General features: G+C 42.7%; 1 protein-coding gene and 1 long non-coding RNA gene across 3 annotated transcripts in view; one reads left to right on the forward strand and one right to left on the reverse strand.

Moving 5' to 3' along the window:
- Me3 (malic enzyme 3) overlaps window positions 1-23,579 on the reverse strand; it is a 198,511-nt gene that overhangs the window by 82,861 nt on the left and 92,071 nt on the right. The gene's annotated exons all lie outside the window — the stretch shown is intronic.
- The window catches only part of LOC127666273 (uncharacterized), a 103,219-nt gene that overhangs the window by 68,505 nt on the left and 11,135 nt on the right, over window positions 1-23,579 (forward strand). The window lies entirely within an intron of this gene.

Genomic DNA, 23,579 nt, shown 5'->3' on the forward strand with positions numbered 1-23,579 from the left:
GAACACAGAGGGAAGCCAGTAAAGGCTGAGGTGAAGGCTGTCCTGTATGTCTGTCACACCATGTGCCTCCTCTGTGGTCGGGAGAGAGGGACCACACAGATGACAGACTCTGGAGTCCACATAGAAAATGACGTGGAATCCGACAGCGCCAACTCTGCTGCTCACAGGTGATTCCAATTAGACCAGAGAAGGTTAATGTGGTTTCAACCATTACTTGAAATACTAAAATATGCCAAGGAACCCAGAGAGAGTGGGCACAAAAGAGTTTCTTTTTCTATCGTAATATTGACTCTTCCAGAAACAACAATCACCGATCCCAGGCCCCCTTTCTTCTGAGAAGTCACACTTTATACCGTTTGCTTTCTTTCCTGGCTATGAACGTGGCAAAGGCTCACACATGCCTCCACTTTATAAAATAAACTTATTGCTGCCTCCTTACACTGGCTAATCCAGTCTCTGGGAAGCAAGGTTTTTGAAAAGTATTCTACATCCAACTTTTGATATCCGAAGCAAATACTCATCAACCCGTGATTCCGGCATCACTGTCCTCCTGACTCAGATGCAGCCAGTGAGTCATTTGTTTGCAAGATGGAGAAAAACATCCTCTCTGCTTGCTTTTGCAAACCAAGTTGAAGAAGTATTCACACATACCTTTCCCCACTCAGTCATAAATCTCTGCAGCTTCCCGGCACTCACCAGCCTGTGGAGACACCCTGTAACAGCAGGCCCCCACGCAAAGGCTATAAAAGCCCAAAGCCATTTCGTGCTAGAATTTATGAGACAATTGTAAAGGTAGGCGTTGGAGGCTTATCTTGAAGCAATTTGTAAGCGGAAGCCCCTACCCTCTTTCATTTATCATACAAGCATTTCTGGGACTGTCACTGCAAATTAGTCATGAAATCTGGAATTTAATAAGAGAGAGAGGAACACAGTTTCAAGAGGACAAAAGTTCACTGAGTTCTGTAAGGCAAAGGACACCATCAAGAGGACAAATCGGCAACCAACAAATTGGGAAAAGATCTTCACCAATCCTACATCAGATAGAGGGCTAATATCCAATATATATAAAGAACTCAAGAAGTTAGACTCCAGAAAACCAAACAACCCTATTAAAAAATGGGGTACAGAGTTAAACAAAGAATTCTCACCTGAAGAACTTCAGATGGCGGAGAAGCATCTTAAAAAATGCTCAACTTCATTAGTCATTAGGGAAATGCAAATCAAAACAACCCTAAGATTTCATCTTACACCAGTCAGAATGGCTAAGATTAAAAATTCAGGAGACAGCAGGTGTTGGAGAGGTTGTGGAGAAAGAGGAACACTCCCCCACTGCTGGTGGGGTTGCAAATTGGTACAACCACTCTGGAAATCAGTCTGGCGGTTCCTCCGAAAACTGGGCACCTTACTTCCAGAAGATCCTGCTATACCATTCCTGGGCATATACCCAGAAGACTCCCCACCATGTAATAAGGATACATGTTCTACTATGTTCATAGCAGCCCTATTTGTAATTGCCAGATGCTGGAAAGAACCCAGGTATCCCTCAACAGAAGAGTGGATGCAAAAAATGTGGTATATCTACACAATGGAGTACTATTCAGCCATTAGAAACAATGAATTCATGAAATTCTTAGGCAAATGGATGGAGCTAGAGAATATCATACTAAGTGAGGTAACCCAGACTCAAAAGGTGAATCATGGTATGCACTCACTAATAAGTGGATATTAACCTAGAAAACTGGAATACCCAAAACATAATCCACACATCAAATGAGGTACAAGAAGAAAGGAGGAGTGGCCCCTGGTTCTGGAAAGACTCAATGAAACAGTATTCAGCAAAACCAGAACGGGGAAGTGGGAAGGGGTGGGTGGGAGGACAGGGGAAGAGAAGGGGGCTTGCGGGACTTTCGGGGAGTGGGGGGGCTGGAAAAGGGGAAATCATTTGAAATGTAAATAAATTATATCGAATAAAAAAAAAGTTCACTGAGAAGACATACACTCAAGTCCTAAAGACCTTACTCATCAGAAGCAAATGTAAGAGACAGCAAAGTGCCTGGAACTATTGTTTTAAGAACCCCACTCATCTGATGGGGCTGATCAGGAAGGACATATTTGACCCAGTTTGTTCTTTTGACCAAGTTTAGCCTTGAAACTATAAATATCATTAAAGGAGGAAACCCCGGAGCACTCAGATCAGACCGGCCAATGCCCTTTGAGCAAAACGGTAGTAGTCCTGACCCATTGACAGTTATTTTTAAATGGAAATGGAGTAAGTTTGTTAACCAAAAAATTATAGAATTGCTGAATGGATAAGAATAAAGACATCAGATATATACTTCCTACAAGAGACTCACAGTACTTTTAAGGAAACAAGCCGAAAGTGAGAGAATATAAAAACCTGTTCCATGTAAATGAAAATCAAAAAGGGGTGGTATTTATACTTACATCAGGAAAAGTAGACTATAAGTCAAAAGTTATTATATGTTGAGAAAGGAATCAATTAATCAAGAAGGCTTAATATTATCACCCCCAAATTGGAATTACTTTTTTTTTCTGTTAGAATATCTTAGGTCTACACAGCTAACTTTCAGACTCATCTCTGGAAAATATCAAATGTCATTCTAATTTTCATCTGCTTAGGAGGCTACTATGAAAAATTACATTTTTCATTTGTTTCTTTAGGCTCATTTAATTTATAAATTACTTCAATAATTGTTTACTAAGCCCTCTATGTAAACACTTGAGATATTCATTTCAGTGAGTGGAACAGACAAAACCTTATTCTCATAGAAACTGTATTCATTCATTTAATTCTACCATATGATAAACACAAAAAAATAGAGACTTGAAGAGGCTAAATGACTGTTGTGATCATAAGAGGTTAAGAGAATATGGTCTGCGGCAATGTGGGGGAAGGGGGTGCCTCAGCGGGCCCATGCCGGGGCATCCCTCCTTGAGGGACCAGACACACGCAGGTATAGTATAGAATAGAGTTTATTCAGAGCATGGGATGGGAGTTAAGAGAAGTAGAGGCAGAGAAAGGCAGAGAGAGGGAGAGAGTAGAGAAGCAGAGGCTGGCCATGACCAGGTGGAGAGAGGGGGGAGGGGAGGGGAGCCCAAGAGGGGGCAAAAGAGAGAGAGGCTGAGAGTGAGAAAAAGAGAGGCAAGAGATGTAAGAAAGGTGAGAGAGAGGAGGGGCTGAGCAGCCCTTTTTATAGTAGGCCAGGCCTACCTGGCTGTTGCCAGGTAACTGTGAGGTGGAGCTTAGACAGAATCCTAACAACGACCCCTCTCAAAGCTGTACAAATAATAAAAGTAGAGAACTGAGACCAGATCTAGGATTTATAGCTTCCTATTTGCCACTTAGAACTGTTTCTATAAATGGAACCTAGAATTCCAACAGAGGGCAGCCATATTTGTTTGCTAACAGGTAAGTATCAGCATCTCCCCTGCCCATAGGAAGGAGGGATGAGTAGATGGAAGGTATGTGGAATCTTCTTTTTCTGATCATTTCTGATAGAAACGTAGAGGTGTGAGTCACTGTTATGAATGACTCCTTAAATACAAAGAGCTATAACTAACTTTGAATAATGCAGACTTAATTTTGCTTAACATTAATGTAAACTTTGACTTGATTCATTTAAGAAATTTCAGCAAGAATATTTACACAGGACACAGTAAACTTTCTCTAAGTATTTCCTCAATTTGGTTATATTCAAGCACTAGGAAAAGGACATTACAGTAACCACAGAGACTTTCTATGTTACGAGGATAATTAATAATAGACTTTCTTTATTGTTTGCAAAATAATGTGATTCTCAAATCTAGGTCTATCAATTGTAGAGAAATAAACAGCTAGAGTGGAATGAGATCATGACCCATGTGTCCTGAACCTTTGGTTTTGGAGGGCTAGTAACAATGTCCAGTGCTTATCACAAATGAGCTTCAAGAAATTGCCCTTGTCTCCCAGTACAGGATGGACCCCGGGGGAGCCAATCAGTGCCTCTCATGTGCAGCCAAGCACAACGCATAGATGTGAAGTTGTCATGGTGACCTTTTTACTTATTGGAAGAATAGATGGAACTGGAATGACCCCCGTCGGATTCAATAAGGAATGATGTGGGGGTGTCCCAGAGTGAGGAATGGGGGAGGGGCGATTTCTCTAGTCAAAGAAAGTATAAAGAGTTTAAAATCAAGGAATTATAGAAGAAAAACAGAAAGGAGTCTGTTTAGAATGATGAAGATAAACAACAAATTTTTATAATCAAGCCAACAAGGTTCTTCTTGACAGTAAATGACCCAAGCCTATTTTAAAATTTCCTAAGAAGCAACTTATAGAAAATTGCACACTCCAGTCTCCTCTTTCAAAATCCAGATCCATTGTATCAGAAGAGGAGCCCAAGAGTCTCTATTTGAAAATGAGCCCCAGCCCATCCTGCTGTTTGCAGCATGTACACTATAAACACTGTTTGGGGACAGCACAAAACCTCAGGGAGCTGACCCAAGCTCTAGCCCACTCCACTGCTGTCCCCTCATGGGAAGACTTGGGGAATACCATGACTATTTTCTATTTAAGCCTAAGTTTAAAAGCAAAACTAAAGCAGGGTTTGATTACTAGGTGATCAATAATAAGTTCTTTTATCCCCCTCCAAACCAGCAACCTTGGCTAGCATGTTGTATTTTCTTTTAATCTTGCCTTCTACCATATATCTTATTAACTGATGAAAACTCACAGAAGTTTTCTATGCCCAATGCCCCCTCTTCTCTTTTCAAGACAAATCTCTGCTTACTTTGAAATCCACCTGCTACCAGCACCTCAGTGTCCATCGTCCCAGCTCCTGTGCAGAATGCCTGCTTTGATGCCTGTTCTGAGTCTGTGCACAGTGCCCTCTGATATTTTTCTGCTGTAGCAACCATTATATCATAACCTAGTGGCTCACTACAGACCAGTGCTATCCTTCTCTGCACTGCACACAGAGAGTTCTGTCTCCATCTTTGTATTTTTTCTTTCTTTAATGTCTATTATGATGAAATTGAATGGGAGGGTAAATGAATATATTTTCTATGAGAATGAGATTTTTGTCTGTTCCACTCACTGAAGTGAATATCTCAAGTGTTTCCATAGAGAGTTTAGGAATTAGTGAAATAATTTATAAATTAAACAAGCCTAAAGAAACAAATGAATGGGCCTGCTATATTTCCTAACACAATAATATAAAATTAATAATGTGAAAGTGTGAGCGTGTATGTGTGTGTATATGTATATGTATGTATGTGTGTATGTATGTGTATATATGTATACACACACATATATGAAATGTTTAAAATTCATAGGTAGTGTCTGACTCTGTTCAATGGAGGGGAGAAACCATTTAGAATAAGAATGGAAGGGAGTCTGTGTCTGGGCTGTTGGCCTGAAGCCACGTGGATGTCTGTGGGCCAGCTGTTGCTGGGAGCCATATCAGTTCAGGCAGCCTGCACTGCTACCTCTGAGGGCCATGTTTGGATCTATGGTCTTACTGCTGCCAAGGTCTGTGTTGATGTCTGTGGCCCGTGGCCTGTGTTTACACCTTGCCACTGAAGGCCATGTGAGTGTCTGTGGATCATGCTACTTGGTGGGGTTCATATTTGAGTGGCCTGTGCTAGAGCCTGAGGCCGTGTGGATGATATCAAGATGCTTCCATGGGCCTTCTCTAGGTCCACGGTCCTATTGCATGGCTTCAGGCCAACAGGCGTTGTGTTCAAGGTCTGTGCTGTCACCAGAAACCTTATGGAGGCCATGACCCATGGTTCTGTTGACTGTGAAGAAGAGGAGGCTACTTTGGTTTTGATCTGCAGACACATAGTTGAGAAGGGACTTGAAAAGTGTCAGTGACTACCCCTACCCTCTGCCCCACTCAACCCCCAGAGTTGCAGATTAGAAGGAAGCCACCCAAGAGAACTCTTAAGGAGTGTGGTAGCATGCTGAGGTCTAGTTCTCTACAACTGATGTCTTCTGGCAGGGGTACAGGAGGGGAAGGACTCAGCTCTGTTTAAGGGGCAGGCTACTGAGAGTTCGACCATGCCCCAGTGAGTGTAGAGATAACACAAACTGGACTTTAAAAATATACATATATTCTTATTTTTATTTTTACTTTTTTTGGGGGGGGGAGGTATGAGCTCAGAAGGGTTGGGGGTAGACACAGAAGTCCTGAGAAATGAGTGTAATTGGGGTGCATGATATGAAAATCCCAGAGAATCAATAAAAATGTTATGCTAATAAAAGAACAATCATGTCTTTACAAAGAATAAACACGACTTGCACCATTGGTAATCAGAGAGTCACTGACTCTCTTAGTTTGAGCTGATTAATCTATAGATCTGTGATTCTGCCATTGTATACTATGCAGTGATGTGAAGTCACAGAAATGCCGAGTGCAAGGGGCTTGTAAGAGCTAATTAATTCCAACCAATCTGTTCATAGGCAGGGTCCCCCTTACTGCTTGCTTCCTGGTGAGACCTTGGTCTCCGATTAGCCCCCTAGGAGGCTGATTCCACACCCTCTCTTGGATCCCCCTCCCCCCAGAAGAAAGTTGTTTGACAGTGTTTGGAATGGGCTGCAGGGGGCACATAGGTGAGGTTTATGTTGGCTGAAGGTGGATCTTAAAATGTAAGGGCTGTTACATATTCTGATTCCAATTCAGTGTGAGAGCAGAGGGCCTGTGAAGTACTTACGGTATTCTTGCTATGTGCCTGAAAGGCTCTTTCTGTACAGGTGTGAAGACCCCTGGGCTTTCCTTGTGAGGCTGTATAACCAAGCACCTTAACCTGACACTGTAATTCACAGCTCTACCCTACTCCTGTCTCATTGTAAGGGACAGCAGCCTGAAATGCATACACATGGACTCCTGTAGATACTTGTTCTAGGAATGTGTTTGTTTTGCTGTTGTTAGGGATAGAGGGAGTTGACCATATCAAGAACACACATGATTCAGAAATGCTGCATTTTAGCAATCTAGGTCTAATGGGAGTTTAAAAACGAATGGAAAGAGAGGCCTTGGGAAAGCACCACTACAGGCTTTTGTATTGCAACTTTGCACATAGTCTTGGGCAAGCCTCCCACTACTTTTGAGTCTCTGATCTTGGCAGCATAATATATTCAGAATTTTCAGGGCTGTTGAGGGATTCAAAGATAATTAGTCCACAGTCTGACCATGCTCACTTCTGCATACTACAGACCCCTAGGTTCTCAGTGACCTCAGTTTCTGGAGTTCCCTCTCACACCAGTGATGTTCTTAAGCTCTTTGGTTTTATGTGTCAGGGAGTTCCCCTTGGATTCTCTGAGAAAAATCCCCAAGAAATATTTATTTAGTGTTCCTTTACCCTAGTGTCTATCACCACCCTTGAAATGCTCTATCCAAATTCCCCCCTCCCTATCTATATGTCCATTCTTACTTTCCCAATCCTGGCAACAGAAGTGATCTTGTAATATTTTCTATTCAGGACTGACTTAGTGGACAGTTTCCTGTCCTGAAGACAGACAGTTGATCACCAGTGAAGTGTAAGAAAGGATGGTGAACTGATAAGGGCACAGTCTCTGGAGCCTAGAGTGAACCATGACTCTGCTAGACACTTGATGGCTAAGCCTTTTCAGGTTTGCTCAACAGCAAACCTGACGACATTTTCTTCCTCCTGACGACAGGATCAATAGCCTTACACACTGTGGGGATTGGTTTTAATTGTGAACTTGACACCATCTAGAATTACCTGGAAGGGAGTCACAATGGGAATTGTCTTGATTAAGTTGGCCCATGAGGGATTTTCTTAAATGAGTTAATTGAGCTGGAAAGACCCATCCTGAATGGGGCTGGGCCCTGGGCTAAATTAAAAAGAGGTATGATACTACTAGCAGGCATCCATCCATCTTTGCTCTGGATGTAGTCAGTATGACTGACTGCTTCAAGCGTCTGCTACTGTGATGGCCCTACAATGAGAGACTACAATCGTGAGCTGTAGTCCTTCTCTCTTAAGTTGTTTTTGGCACTGCAGTTTGTCATAGCAACACAAAAGGAAATGAAGACAAATATCATGTTAGCTTCTTCTGTCAACACAAACCCAGGATCGTCTGGGAAAAAAGAAACTCAAACTGAAGAATTACCTCAGTCAGGCTGGCCTGTGACCATGGCCACTCTGTGGCATTAGAGTGACCAGTCCACACATGGTGTGCCATCCCTAGGGAGATAGGCTTGGGCTGCATCAGAAAACTGGATGAGCAAGGCCGTAAATAGCATTCCTCCATGACCTCTGCTTCTGTTCCTGCCTCAGCCTCACTTGAGGATCTGTGACTCCAGGCACACACATTCCCATAATTACAAATAAAATAAAGCACTTAAAAAAAAAAGGAAAGACCTGAAGTTAACCTATAAGCTCCACCTTCCTAAGGACTGGGTCAGTTCTTGGAATGCTGGGTGTTGCAGTTCTTGGAAAATAACAAAGCCTTATGGGAAAATATGGTGGCTATATGGGTCTGTCTTTATGAGCCCCTGCAAAAGACATCTTGGGGTCACTTAGCTGGGAAATCCAGGGTGTGGATCAAAGCCCATCCTGGTCAGTACTTAATTAAAAGCTTCCTTCAAATATGGCTCAAATAGTGGAATTGTTTTGTGTGTTTATTTTATCTTTTTGCAAACCTCAGGATTAACATGACCTGGAAATGTAAGCTGAAGCAAACCATTTCCTCTCCAAGTTGCTTTTGTTCACATTTCTATCATAGCAAATACAGTAAGGCAAATTACTGCATTCCATAGGAAATACTGTGGGATCCATTTGAGTGAAGTGCTTAGGAGAGCACTCAGGCACTGGATGCTCTGTAGAAAGAGGTAAGAGCCACTGCCACCTGTCAGGGGGAATCCAAGCATTCCTTCAGAAAGGGGACCTTAGATTTAACTAGCTGAGAACAGGATATTTACTTTATATAACAAGAAGTCCAGAGGAATATCCCTCCTGGACTTATTTGTTGCTGTAGACTGGATGGTCCATGTTTTTACTTTGCCACCCCTGACATTACAGTCTCTATGGTGAGGCTGCATTCGTCGGGGCTGTGAAATGACTGTTGCAGCCATTTTAGATGTCCAAGACAGTTATGTCTAGAAATATCTAGCTACTCTCCTGGAGTGAAAAAATCCTCTGGCAGATCACTTACATATTTTTGGACCACAATTGGGTCAGTATCTATATCTAAATCCAATCACTGGCAAGGGCCAGACTAGACTCTTAGGATAACCTGAGAATAATTAAGAACCATTGCTTGGTTCTGGAAGGACCCAGGCACCTTTAATGCTTTCAGCATCTTGGAGGATGAAAGACAAACGGGAAACTTGGTGATCTTAGGAAGGAAGATGAGGCACCCAGCAAAGCCCTTTGAGCTCAGCTTGCTCTGGCCACACGCCTTGCATGTACCGATTTACCTCCTTGATCCATTAAATCTTTGTATGCCATGACCTACCTATACTGGACCATCTCCCCAAAGTACACCAAAACCCTTTCTAGGTTAAGATCTAGAAACAATAACACACAGACTTCCTTACCATTATGAATTATCTCAATACTAGTGTCTATTAAACTAGATAATCCAAACCATACATTATATACTGGTTCATATGGCCTTAGGATCATTCTTAGTTGGGCTGTAAAGTCGTTAAGAACACAGATCAAGAATCATTCATGAACAAATATCCATATTTCATTTGGAACTTCATGGGTTTATGGTGACTGACCATAAAGATGATGCTTAGTCAACGATTGTTGAATTTCTCTCTCCCTCCCTCCCTCCCTCTCTCTCTCTCTCTCTCTCTCTCTCTCTCTCTCTCTCTCTCTCTCTCTCTCTTCTCTCTCTCTCTCTCTCTCTCTCTCTCTCTCTCTCTCTCTCTCTCTCTCTCTTCTCTGTCTCTCTGCCCCCTCTCTCTACCCCCCTCTCTTCTCTCTCTGCTCCTCTCTCTCTACCTCTCTCTACCTCTCCTTTTCTCCTTTCCTCTCCTCTCTTCTTTTTCTTCCCCTCTCTTTTCTTCCTTCCCCTCTCCTGTTCCCACCTCTGCCTTGGATTTTTGGGAGGTTTCGACCCTAGCATTTCCTTTCATCCTTCTAGTTTAGCAATTTTTTCTACTTTCTTTTCTTCAGGACCCTTCTGCACAGTGCTGGTGTTGTCACGTCTGGGCCTGCTCTAGTTTGCTTTTCTGTGACTGTGATAAACACCATGACCAAAAACAACTGAGGAGGAGGTGTGCTGCCCAGGTTTATTCCAGCTTGTCACCAGCTAGAGCCATTTGGGAAGAGTTAATATCAATTGGGAAAATACTTGTATTAGAAGGGTCTCTGGGCAAGACGATGATTGATGTGAAGGGCCCTGATAACTGTGGGTGGTGTCACTCCTCAGCTGGTGGTCCCGTGTGCTATAAGGAATCAGGCTGACCAGGCTACCAGGAATAAGCAAGAAAGCAGGGTTTCTCTACAGCTTCTGCTTCAGGTCCTGCCTCCAGGTTCCTGCCCTGACTTCCCTCAGTGATGGAGTATGACTTGAGAATTGTAAGATTAAATAATTTTTTTCATTCCCAAATTTCTCTTGGTCAATTTTTTAAATTACATCAATAGAAAACAAAGTAAGACAGGGAGAAACAATTTATTTTACAGTCCCTCACTGACGGAAGGCAGGGTAGGAACTCAGTCAGGGGCTGAGTAGAAGCTATGGAGAAAAGCTGCTTTCTGGGTTGTGTTTAGTCTCTTGTTCAGCTACTTTTCTCATACAGCTGGGCCACCTGCTTAGGATGGCACTGCCCACAGCGGACCGGGTCCCTGACATCAATCAAGAAAATGCCCTGCAGAAATTCCACATGCCAATTCTTCAACTGAGGTTCCAATGTGTTAAGGCGACAACCAAGATTAGTCCCCGCAGATTTTGAGTTTTGTTTTTGCCTCTAGAACATTAGACTTGCCCTTTTCAATCCTCTCTCGTTCCACTTCCAACATTACCTACCCTTCCCAATTTCTGATCCTTATTGGCTTAAGAAATGATAGCCTAACAGTCTCTAAGAAACACAATCAGAAAGTTTTCTTTCTTTCTCTTTTAAACTGTTTTTTATTAGATATTTGCTTTATTTACATTGCATATGTTATTCCCTTTCCTTGTTACCCCTCTGAAAACCCCCTATGCCATCCCCCTGCTCCTACTTACCAACCCCTCCCCACACTTTCCTGAACTGGCATTCTCCTACACTGAGGCATCGAGCCTTCACAGGACCAATGACTCTCCTCCCATTGATGTCTGAAAAGGCCATCCTCTGCTACATATGTAGCTGGAGCCATGGGTCTCTCCATGTGTACTCTTTGGTTGGTGGTTTAGTCCCTAGGAGCTCTGGTGGTACTGGTTGGTACATATTATTGTTCCTCCTATGGGGCTGCAAACCTCTTCAGCTCCTTGGGTCCTTTCTCTAGCTCCTCCACTGGGGACCCTATGCTCAGTCTATGGCTGTGAACCATGGGTATGTTGATTCCTCTTCTAAGAAGGATCAAAGTATCCACACTTTGGTCTTCCTTATTCTTGGGCTTCATATGGTCTGTGAATTGTATCTTGGATATTCTAAGCTTTTGGGCTAATATTCACTTATCAGTGAGTACATACCATATGTGTTCTTTTGTGATTGGGTTACCTCACTGAAGATGATATTTTATAGTTATATCCATTTGCCTAAGAATTTCATGAAGTCATTGTTTTTAATAGCTGTGTAGTACTCCACTATGTAAATGTACCACATTTTCTGTATCCATTCCTCAGTTGAGGGCCATCTGGGTTCTTTCCAGCTTCTGGCTATTATAAAGGCTGCTATGAACATAGTGGAGCATGTTTCCTTATTATATGTTGGAGTATCTTCTGGGTATATGCCCAGGAGTGGTATAGCTGGGTCCTCAGGTAGTACTATGTCCAATTTTCTGAGGAACCACCAGACTGATTTCCAGAGTGGTTGTACCAGCTTGCAATCCCATCAGCAATTGAGGAGTGTTCCTCTTTCTCCACATATGCTCTCCAGCATCTGTTGTTACCTGAGTTTTTGATCTTAGCCATTCTGACTGGTGTGAGGTGAAATCTCATGGTTGTTTAATCAGAAAGTTTTCAATGCTACCCAGCAAGACATGGGGATTTCCAGAGATCTGCATAGATATAATAATAATAATAATAATAATAATAATAATAATAATAAACAGCTTTGGGGGTGGGCTCAGTGAGGGGGGCTCTTTATGGCAAGGCAACTTTTACTTTTTTTTTTTTTTTTTTAAGTATTATGCCAGTAATTGGTTAGTCTTCCTCTATCCTTGAACCTTCCAAAGATTTGTACTCCTTAAGACTCCTTTTGGACTAAACTTAATGTGAGTCAAAACAGCCTTCCACACATTTTTTATAGGTCAGTGGCAGATCAAGGTTGCTTGAAGAAAGGTCTGCTCAACTCTTGTTTGTATGTACGTATTTCCTGGTTTGACAGAGGAAATTCGCCCCACAATGAGTCTTTGATCACCACAGCTGGGATTGCCAGAGACAAAAGAGGAAAAGGACAGAGCTAGTAAAAGAGAAACAAAATCAGTTTGTTTAAATGGGCAGGGGAATTTGCCTTTGGTTAAAGGAAGTCAAACTCAGAACAACCCGTTCTACTTAATAAAGGTCATCTGTCTCCATCTTAAGCAAAGAGAATACAATCTCTGTGTATACATAGCACTGCTCAGTGATGATCACCTCCCTTCCTAGCCTCCTATACTCAGACTCACATGTGGCTAAGAAGCGCCTTTCTTCCTGTCCCCAGAGCAAGCTGCTCCTTTGGAGGTGAAAGTCCTAGGTAGGTCACATACAAGTAAGTACCTAGTCCCCATTAAAATGTAAATCCTGAAATCTCTAAAAAGAATATGACAATTCTCTCCATAATGGAAAGCCATGTAATTTAGACACAAGGTAAATATTCTCAGCCCCCTTCCCCAAACTGTTTCAGCAATGTGGGATTGAAGAACTATTTAATCCACTCCTTGCAGTTTTTGTGTTAAATAATAGCTGAACAATATCCTTTCTAGGGGCTCCTCTTGTCTTACATCCATTCCAGCAGGGATTTCCAAGGCACAGTACCAAACCATTCTTAACAATCCTGACCTGCCCAGCTGGTCTGTCTGGAAAAGTGCCCACTCGTGAATCAGAGCAAGACCGACACATCTGCAGATAAGCCCACGAGCCTTTTCTTGTCAGAAAATGAAAAGAATGTGTTTTTCTCTAACTTTCCATTTCTATCTTGAATACCAGAAACCTTAGTCGTAACTTTATAGTTCTGCTGCACAAATTGGAGATTGGCAGGCTCAGAATTAAGACTTGAAATTCCCAGAGAAACTCTTTATCATATAGACGGAGAAATTCAGGTCCAAGAAGGGGTGGGAGATTTACAAAAGGTCACATGGTAGGTGACAGGTACTGGGATCACACTGGCAGTTCTTCCTCCTAACATGCAGTGGGGCCCGGAAGTACCTACTCCCACCTCCTTCAAAGGATCTCTGTTCGTTTTGTGGATGAGCTGCCTGCCGTCTACCCTTCCCTTAGCCCGGTGGCTCCAGCAGCTGCGGCAGCATCTCTAGACCTTGTTAGGTATGGACATTTTCTGGCCCTTCCCAGACATGTGGAATGTGTGTCTGAACAAGTCCTCCAGATACTTTTCATGCGTGCTAAAGATGGAGGCACCTCACTTTAATGTCAGCGCCAGCTAATCTAACAAGGGCATCGGATCTGTGATTTCCTTTACAGTTGGGCTCTTCTGATTATTCACAGCTGAGGCTCACTAAAGTTTCCTCTGGATAAAGAGGCCGCATTGTACTTTGTGAACAGGAACTAGTGTGGAAACTGACATCCACTCAGGCAGCAGTAGGGACCAGTCACTGTCTTGGCCTCTGCCCTGTTCTCTTTCCACAGACCCTTCACCCACTGCTCTATTCTGTGTTCCTTTATAGCTAGCATATTTCTTTGGCTCACCATGGCCCTACTCTGAAATTTGAACCATGCCATCCTTTCTGTCTTCATTTACCTTCCAAACTATACAACTCTTTCTATATAATTTTTTTTCACTTCACACTCCTGGAAAGAACATTCACCGGTCCAGCTCATCATGACCTAGGCCACACTAGCAATGTGTTCGCTCAGATGATTCACGTTGAATGTGATGCTTGCCACTGTACAATTGCTGATGTCTGATGAGTCAGTGTCTATGACTATACAAGGTGGGCAGTTACCTGGGGGAGTCAGAAGAAAGCCAGTGTATCGTGGGAGAGAAATGACTCCCTCTGGCCCAGCCACCCTGTGAGTGAGACCTGAGAGACCTTAGCTGTGAAGATCAACAGTTTCTTTTACTGCGGACTCAGTTGGAGATATATTGTTATATTGTGATCTTAATCTCCAAGTATACTTCTAGGCTGTGATGGCTTGCAAAATATGAGACACAGAGTATTGACTCTCTAAGAGTCATTGCAGCTCTAGCTGGAAGGGATTACCCAACTTGGTGGTTTGTAGCCGTGAATCCTGTTAGAACCACTGGAGAGCTTTTGAAAACCTTTTTTCCTAACTTGGGGATTTTAATGGATGCTCCCCAGATAATTTTTAATGTGCTCTCAGGGCTGAGAACTGCTGCCTAGATATATGCTTCTTAATTTCACAGGTAGGAGAAATTAATCTCAGCCACATAGCGTAGATTATGGCTTACTTCAAGATCTCATTACTAACTTGATTATAGAGGTTCATTAATTAGATCATACATTTTTACAACTGAAAGACGTTATAGTAGCCATGTAGGCTAACCCTGCCACTTTTATCTAGTATGAATGAGTGAATTGACTTGCTTTAGGGTATGTAACCTGGAAGGTTAGGTGAAGAACCCAGACCTAATGGCTCCTAATCCAAGACCAAAAGCCAGAAAGACCAAAGAAGCAGCTAAGAAGACTCAGGGGCAGATCCCACTTGTTCTTCAGGGAGTTATTCCTGCAGTGGAGCTGAAACGGTTTGGCAGAGGAGTCTGGGTGGAATGGGGAATGGAACAGTCTTGGCAAAAGGAATTGGCACTTTAATACCCTGGGGAGATGAGGTGGTTCTGATTATATTAACCCCTCTTTTCTGCCTGCCTTCTTCTGGTTGTGCTAGGTAGTATGTGTGTGTGTGAATCAAAACTGACAATTGGGTTTAAATCCAGATTTTGATGTGCTCAAGGACTGTGTCCTAGAACCCTAGAGGGGTTCTCCTCATTTGCTGGAATACATTTGATGTTGTTTTCCATACTGACTTGGTTCAGGATATTGGCACCCGATTTTTAAGTTTGGCTAGAAATGAACTCCAGTGCACAATTAGGAAGCAGAAACATATGATTTGTGTCCCAGAGGTTTTTTTTTTTTGTGTGTGTGTGTGTGCATGTGTGAGAGAAAGAGTGCAAGAAAACGAGGCTCATTAGACATATTGAGGAGGAAGCAGGAAACTGCAAGGTGAGTGAAACTTAGCCATAGTTTTTTATGGGGATTGGAGCAAGGAAGGAGACACGAAAAATAATGCCTTTTTATATTAATGGGAAACTTTATCATCAATAAAGCATTTAGACCTCCTGATCTCCACAACAGGCTTCATGTGGGGCAGTTCTGGAATGCAGGCTTGGATGTGGGGGAGCTAGCATCTAGGGATGTCTGGTTATTATTATGGTGGTGGGGGAGGGGTAGCTGACACTGCTGTGGACTCTGTTCCCCACTGCTCTGCCCACGGGAGAATACTGCCACCCTCACTGTGGCTGTGTGTGTGTCTATGTGTGTGTGTCTATATGTGTGTGTGTGCATGTGTGTGTGCACGCGTGTGCATGTGCGTGTGTGTGTGTGTGTGTGTATGTGTGTGTGTGTGTGTGTGTGTGTGTATGCTTCTCTTACGCACAGGTCCATGATGGAAGGGAGTTTATAAGAAGGCAGGTGCTTATCTATCAAGCATCATGTTTACTGGGGCCATAAGAGAAGACGGAGTGCACGCTCAGAAAAAGCAGAGAGACTGAGTTAGCTGTCAAGATTTTGGACAGGCTAGTTCCAATTTCCTTCTCAGTAAAATAGCAAGTACTTTGTGGGAATTCCTAGGCTAGGGTCCAATCACAGACACTGTAAGCATTCAATAAAAGACAGCTCTTAATATGTTAATATCCTCTACATATACAATAGTGGACTGGGTGCAGAAACGTATCTGTTTGCAGAAAAAGATAGTGGCTTGGTCCAGGGCCAAGGCATGTTATCTTTTTTTTTTTTTTTCAAATCCAAATAAATCTTCAGGTGCTTTCCACAAAGCATCTAAATAGCCTGTTTTTGGTTTGGTTTTGTTTTTTAAAACTAAGCACACTTTCCCCCCTCTACTCCTTGTAGGCACTCACTAATGCATTACTTAAACAAATTTATAGACAATATAGGACCTGGACCAAACAGTGGAGAATGGCAGTGTTTCAGAGGACTGAGAAACCCATGTTCTTGAGCAATGCCATAGCTAGGATTCCCATCGCTGTGAAGAGCACCATGACCAAAGCAAATTGAAGAGGAAAGGTCTTTATTCAGTTTATGCTTCCACATCTAAGGAAGCCAGGACAGGAACTCAAGCATGGCTGGTATCTCCGGGCAGGGCTGGTATCGCCTCGACGCAAAGGCTGTGGAGGGATGCTGCTTACTGGCTTGTTCTCCATGGCTTTCCAGCTTGTTTTATTATAAAACCTAGGACCATAGCCCAGGGATAGTATCACATACAATGACTCCGCCCTCCCTCATCAATTACTAGTTAAGTCAATGTCCTTCAGACTTGTCTACAGCTGGGACTCCTAGAGGCATTTTTCTCAATTGAGGCTACCTTCTCTCTGATGACTCTTGTTTGGGTCGAGTTGGCATAGACCTATTCAGCACAGGCAGGGTGACTGAGTCAGATGACACACCCTAGGCAAGGTGAACCAGGGGGCTTCCAGTACCTTGTAGGGCCAAGCCTTTTCCGTGTGGAATCTAGAAACCTTTAGTCATCATGAGCATTGCTCCTATTTCACACAGAAAATGCCAAGTTGAGGGAGGGGGATTGCTGTACTAATTGCCAAAATTATCAGGACCTGAAATTCAAGGCCAAGATTGCTTAAGTTTAAAGTCTGAGCTCTTTCAACTTCCCATAGTCCAACTCTCTGATAGATTCTCCTTTGACCAAACCTTTCATCAGGCTCCTAGGTCTTTTCTGATAGGCCAGGCAGTGGTCTTCACTCTGTCCTTGAAGACCCCACTCTGAGCAAGAATGTTGCCAAGTTTCTTTAGCAAAAGTTTTCTACCTTTGTTGACTGATCACCTTGAAACTTTATCACCACCCCAACTTCTTGCTTATAATTTCTATTTTTCATTGTTAGAATTGAGTCCAACCTCTTGAGTTCTTTGTATATATTGGATATTAGCCCTCTATCGGATGTAGGGTTGGTGAAGATCTTTTCCCAATTTGTTGGTTGCCATTTTGTCCTTTTGACAGTGCCCTTTGCCTTACAGAAACTTTGTAATTTTATGAGGTCCCATTTGTCAATTCTTGATCTTAGAGCATAAGCTATTGGTGTTCTGTTCAGGAACTTTTCCCCTGTGCCCATGTCCTCAAGCATTTTCCCCAGTTTCTTTTCTATTAGTTTCAGAGTGTCTAGTTTTATGTGGAGGTCCTTGATCCACTTGGAGTTGAGCTTAGTACAAGGAGATAAGAATGGATCAATTCACATTCTTCTGCAAGCTGACCTCCAGTTGAACCAGCACCATTTGTTGAAAAGGCCATCTTTTTCCCACTGGATGTTTTCCATTCCTTTGTTTAAGATCAAGTGACCATAGGTGTGTGGATTCATTTCTGGGTCTTCAATTCTATTCCATTGGTCCACTTGCCAGTCACTGTGCCAACACCATGCAGTTTTTAACACTATTGCTCTGTAGTATTGCTTGAGGTCTGGGATACTGATTCCCCCAGAAGTGCTTTTATTGTTGAGAGTAGTTTTAGCTATCCTGGGCTTTTTGTTATTCCAGATGAATTTGAGAATTGCTTTTTCTAACTCTATGAAGAACTGAGTTGGGATTTTGATGGGGGATTAACAACTCTGAGATTTCACCTCACACCAGTCAGAATGGCTAAGGTTAAAAACTCAGGAGACAGCAGGTATTGGTGAGGATGTGGAGAAAGAGGAACACTCCTCCACTGATGGTGGGATTGCAAGAAGGTATAACCACTATGGAAATCAGTCTGGCATTTCCTTAGAAAACTGGACATGACACTTCTGGAGGACCCTGCTATACCTCTCCTGGGCATATACCCAGAGGATTCCCCAGCATGCAATAAGGACACATGCTCCACTATGTTTATAGCAGCCTTATTTATAATAGCCAGAAGCTGGAAAGAACCCAGATGTCCCTCAGTGGAGGAATGGATACAGAAAATGTGGTATATTTACACAATGGAATACTACTCAGCAATTAAAAACAATGAATTCATGAAATTTGTAGGCAAATGGTTAGAACTGGAAAATATCATTCTAAGTGAGGTAACCCAATCACAAAAGAATACACATGGAATGCAATCATTGATAAGTGGATATTAATTAGCCCAGAAGCTCTGAATACCCAAGACACAATTAGCATAACAAATGACTCCTACAAAGAAGTAAGGAGAGGGCCCTGATCCTGGAAAGGCTTGATCTAGCATTGTAGGGGAGTACCAGGACAGAGAAAAAGGAGGGAAGTGATTGGAGAATGGGTGGAGAGAAGAGGGCTTATGGGACATATGGGGAGGGGGGAACGGGGAAAGGGGAAAGCATTTGGAATGTAAACAAAGAATTTAGAAAATAAAAAAAAGAATTGATTCCAACCTTTTTCCTCAGAGGAAAAATCTGCACAGTGGCCCTATACCTATGACAATGTCCCCCCACGTGCATGAAATCTTTCTCACAGTCTTAAACAAGGACCATGAATAACTTTTTCATTAATACCTCCATTCACGCACGCAACTTGAACAGCATACTGAAACTCAAAGTGCTATATCCACAGTTGTGTGTGTGCTACCTGGAGTCTAACAGAAGAAAAAAGGTGCAGACAGCTTCAACAAAGGATAGGAAGCTTGGAAGAAGACCTCGAACCCTGGCTATCACATTGGCTTCCTCTTGACACCTGCCTTTTGGGTTGAAATCCGTCCTGGCATCTACCCATCTTTAGCTTAGCTTTCACTTCTTCTTAGTAACCATTAGTGGGTGCCCCTGCCAGTCAGGTCTATGGAAGCACAGGCAGAAGTTGTACCAGGAGAAAGGAACAAAAGGATGAGGTATAGTTACTCTGCTGTGGGGAGCTACTCAGGACTCTTAGGTACCCCGAGATACTTTGGTATCTCCTTCTAGGCTCTGAGGTGATGTGGAGCCAAAGTGTGCTGGAGGCTCAATTCTAGGGTTACAGCCTCAATTCTAGTGTTTGCTGGACAGAATTAGCTTGGTAGGGAAGGTGGCACTTCTACAGAGCACTTCTTTGTTAATAGCAACCTGGCAGGAAGGTTTATCATCTCAGAAACCAAGAGAGCCTGGCTCTCCTCCTCTTGGCCTTGGGGCAGTCCTTCCCTCAGATGTTAATCTATAAATCCATCCTAGGTCGGTGCTTCAGATGAGGCAGAACCCAGTCTCCTCTCCCCTGGGAGCAAGGTGGGCATGAAATTAACACCTGGAAAGAGGCCAAATGGAAACCTAGAGCAACAGCTCGGAATGCCACATGTCAAATCACTTAATTGGGCAGTCATCTGAAGAAGCGTTAGTGAAAAACGCACTGTCCTAGGTGTGAGGGACTAATCCAAGAAGACAGTTTGGTCTGCCTGAACCTGCCTCAGTCTTAGCTAGCTACAGGCCAAAGGCCTGATTAGGTCCTTCCTCTAGGGAGAGGCTCTGAAATGGCATTTGAGTAATCTTCACCTAGACCTTGGGCAGTCAATCATTCTTTGAATTGAAATGGTGCCCTGCCCTAAATGCCCACCATGTGTGCCTAATCCTGAACTATGAGGTAGTGTAGTAAACATGGAAGGTTCCTGCTCACACTCAGTTCAGAGAGCCTTGGTAGAGCCCTGGCTTTGCTGTGTGACTGTGGGTAACTTACTTCTCTGAGTTTCATCTTCCTCATCCTGCAAGAAGATAACAGTATCTACCTCCTAAGGGTGCGATACTAATTAAATAGGATGTATAAAGATTTTGGGATAGTATCTGGCCTTATAGTTTTGGTTTTCCCTACATTCCAGCTCATTTTTGGCTCTTTTTCTGATGTTGCTGCTTATCTTTTTTTTTTTTTTTTCATACTGTGTCCCCAGCTGCAGAACCCTCTCTATCTACACCTAGAGGTGACCTGGTTCTCTGGGTGGAAGTGGTTTCAGGATCCTGTTTCTGCACACCTTGAGTCCTACCTTGCTCCCTCTGCTATGCCCACTGATGACTCCTGAGCCAGAAACAGTTCCCATTCAGTTCAACTGCCTTGATCATGTGACAAAGACTCCATTTTTGGAGCAGTAATCTTCATTGATTTTACCCAGACCTTTGAGCCTACTGTTACCACAATAAGGAGCTAGATGTTATGCATTCTAACAACAGCTGGTATCTACAAATAAAATAAAAAAAATCCATACTTTTTCTTGGTAGAAGTAGACCCATACATAAGTATTAGATAGGGACAAGAGCTACAAAGAAAATAAAGCAATGTGATGAGACCAGGACCAGAGGGTGAAAGAGCTGAACTAGAGAGAGATGGAAAGGAAGCAGCCACTGGGCACCTTCTGGGAAGTCTGCTGAGGCCAGTCCCTCATCGGATCACACCATTAAAATACAAATTCCTCTTGATCCCTGTATCTTGCTGGTTTTCCAAGAACAACAGCAACAGCAATAAACAACAACAACAACGATGATGATGAAACAACAACTCTTCAAAAGAAGAAGAGTTTATTTCTTTATTCCTTTTCCTCTTCTCATTCCCCAGTAAAACATTCACAAATTACACAGAACTGTTAGGTTCCAATGGAAACTCCAAATTCATGTGGTTAGACAAAGGCCAGTGTTCTTCAGGTGCTACCAAATGGGACCATTTCCTTTATCACTGGCAGAAGAGACAAATCCCCATCCTGGTGCTTATTAGCGTCACAAATACCTGTTTCACATTTCAGAGTCCTTGCTAGCATCCTAACTCTTCTCAGTCTTCTGCCTCCACTCTTGCCTGAAACCTCTCCAGCTCACTTCACATCCTTCCCCAAGCGACTCACAGCTCCTTCTAACCCTGCTGTTTCAGTGACGCTTTCTCTCTTGTGCCTTTCTTTGTCTTGCTCCCACACTCTTCTCTGCACTCCCTGTCTGCTCCTGCTTCTCTCACAGCTGGTCCAGTCTGCTACTTTCTCTCTTTGCTCAGTGTTCTTCCAGATGCCTCTGGCTGTTTTCTCCCTCATATCCACAGTAAAATCCTTCCTCTTATCTGTACCACGGAGCAGTCCTGTCATAAGTTCATACAAGATCATTGCCAGCCTTCCTCCAGTCACCTCCTGAGTACTGTCGGCTGACCCAGGAGGATCTAGTCATCTTAGTGACTGGAGTGGTTCCAATTTCTGTGCATTCCTAACCCTAATTAGTTTTCTGCTGATTCCATGGGACCTATATGCCTCCCCACTTAGCTAATTTTTTTCATTTCCATTTCTTTATTCTTTAACAGTTTCAGACAAGGACATTCTGAATTTTTGCTTGTTTCACCCCCATTACTCTCATCTCTCCATTTTTAAAATTCCTACTGATGCCTTTTTTTTTTTGACTCACTGAGTTTAATTAAAATTGCTTGCATGTTCACTAGTTGGGGTAATTTATTGAATATGGGCAACCTATCAGTGGTAACACCACTGAAGAAACTGGTACCGCCTCTGCCAGCACCCATTACCTGCCCAGAGTCCCCCAGTGAGGGTGGGAGCCTCCTGAGCAACTTCCTCATGTATTACACAAGGTGATGACCCAGTCTTGTGCAGATAACTGCAGCGATAGTGAGTTCATGAATGAAATGTCCCTGTCATGTCCAGAAGATGCTGTTCTGCAGTCTTCCTTCCAAACTTCTGGCTCATAGATTCTTTCCATTCCATCTTCTGGATGATTCCTGAACTTTGAAGCAGTTGTTAATAAGATGTCTCACTTGGGGTGCAGCATTCCACACAGGCAGCTTCTTAAAATTCCAATTCTTTACATTCATCTTTCACAGTTCAGCACAAATTAATGAAAACTGTCATAGATCCATGATTACATGTTCTGTATATAACAGATGATTTTAAAAAGAAAAGTGGATTGTAGGTAGGTGTGGAACACCCCTGTGATCCAAGGGAGTGGGCACAAGAGGAGTAAGAGATGCAAGATAGCTTTGTTCCATTGTGAGATTTCAGGCCAGCCTGGATTACACCAGAACCTGTCTTTAAAAGTTAAGCCATGGGAGTTGGGAGCATGACACATGCCTTTACTCTTAGCATGTGGAAGGCAGAGGCAGGTAGCTCTCTATGAGTTTGATGACAGCCTGTCTACACAGCAAGTGCCAAGATGCCAAGGCTACACAGAGAAACTTTGTCTTGAAAAACTAAAATGGATGAATGGGTAAATAGATAAAAATAAATAAATTTTAAGTCATTTTTTCAAAAGAAAAAAAACCCAAGAAATTTTATTTATAGCTACTCTATAAATCTGAATTACACATCTGTTTCAGTATACTTCATGCCATTGTTTTTGTTTTTGTTTTTTGTTTTTTAAGACAGGGTTTCTCTGTATAGTCCTGTGTGTCTTGAAACTCACTCTGTAGATCAGACTGGCCTCAAACTCAGAAATCCATCTGCCTCTGCCTCCCAAGTTCTGGGATTAAAGGCGTGTGCCACCACTGCCTGGCTTATTAATTGTTTTTCTATGGTGTTCTATTACATACAGCCTATCTAGACACTTTTATTGTTAATGCAAAAACTATGTAGTTATAATCATCAGGCACCTTGCACTGAGAGATATTTTTCTGGCATAAATATATATCTCAGTGCTAAAAATGAAAGCAAAAACTCCTCTCAAGTCCTTTAGTTTTAAGAGAAAATGGAATAACATATTCTTTATCTAATAAAGTGACAATATATATGTAGAACCTAAAGTCAACTCCAAATGGCCATCTACTGATTTAAAGGCTAACATGAGAGTATGTATTTGGTGTCTAGTGCTATTCATTGTCCTCAAATATCCCTGCATGTCTGTAGGAGTGCTGGATGGAGATGGGCAGAAGGGGGAGAGGACATGCAGAGGTGACAGGTAGAGAATTCACATTTCTCAGGCCAACATTTCAAACATTTATCGTTTGGAGGTGGTGAAAATTCAATATCCCCTTGCTAATTACTCTCCCAGTTCATTTCTCTGTTGATGGTGTTATTTCACTGAGCATGTGTAAAATCAAATGTCTCTTGTTGGGCTATTGACTCTAAGGTAGCCTCTAAGGTCCCAAGATGCAAAGACACTGGAAACAATGTTTCC

The sequence above is a fragment of the Apodemus sylvaticus genome, chromosome 1, assembly GCF_947179515.1.
Source record: "Apodemus sylvaticus chromosome 1, mApoSyl1.1, whole genome shotgun sequence".
Lineage (NCBI taxonomy): Eukaryota > Metazoa > Chordata > Mammalia > Rodentia > Muridae > Apodemus > Apodemus sylvaticus.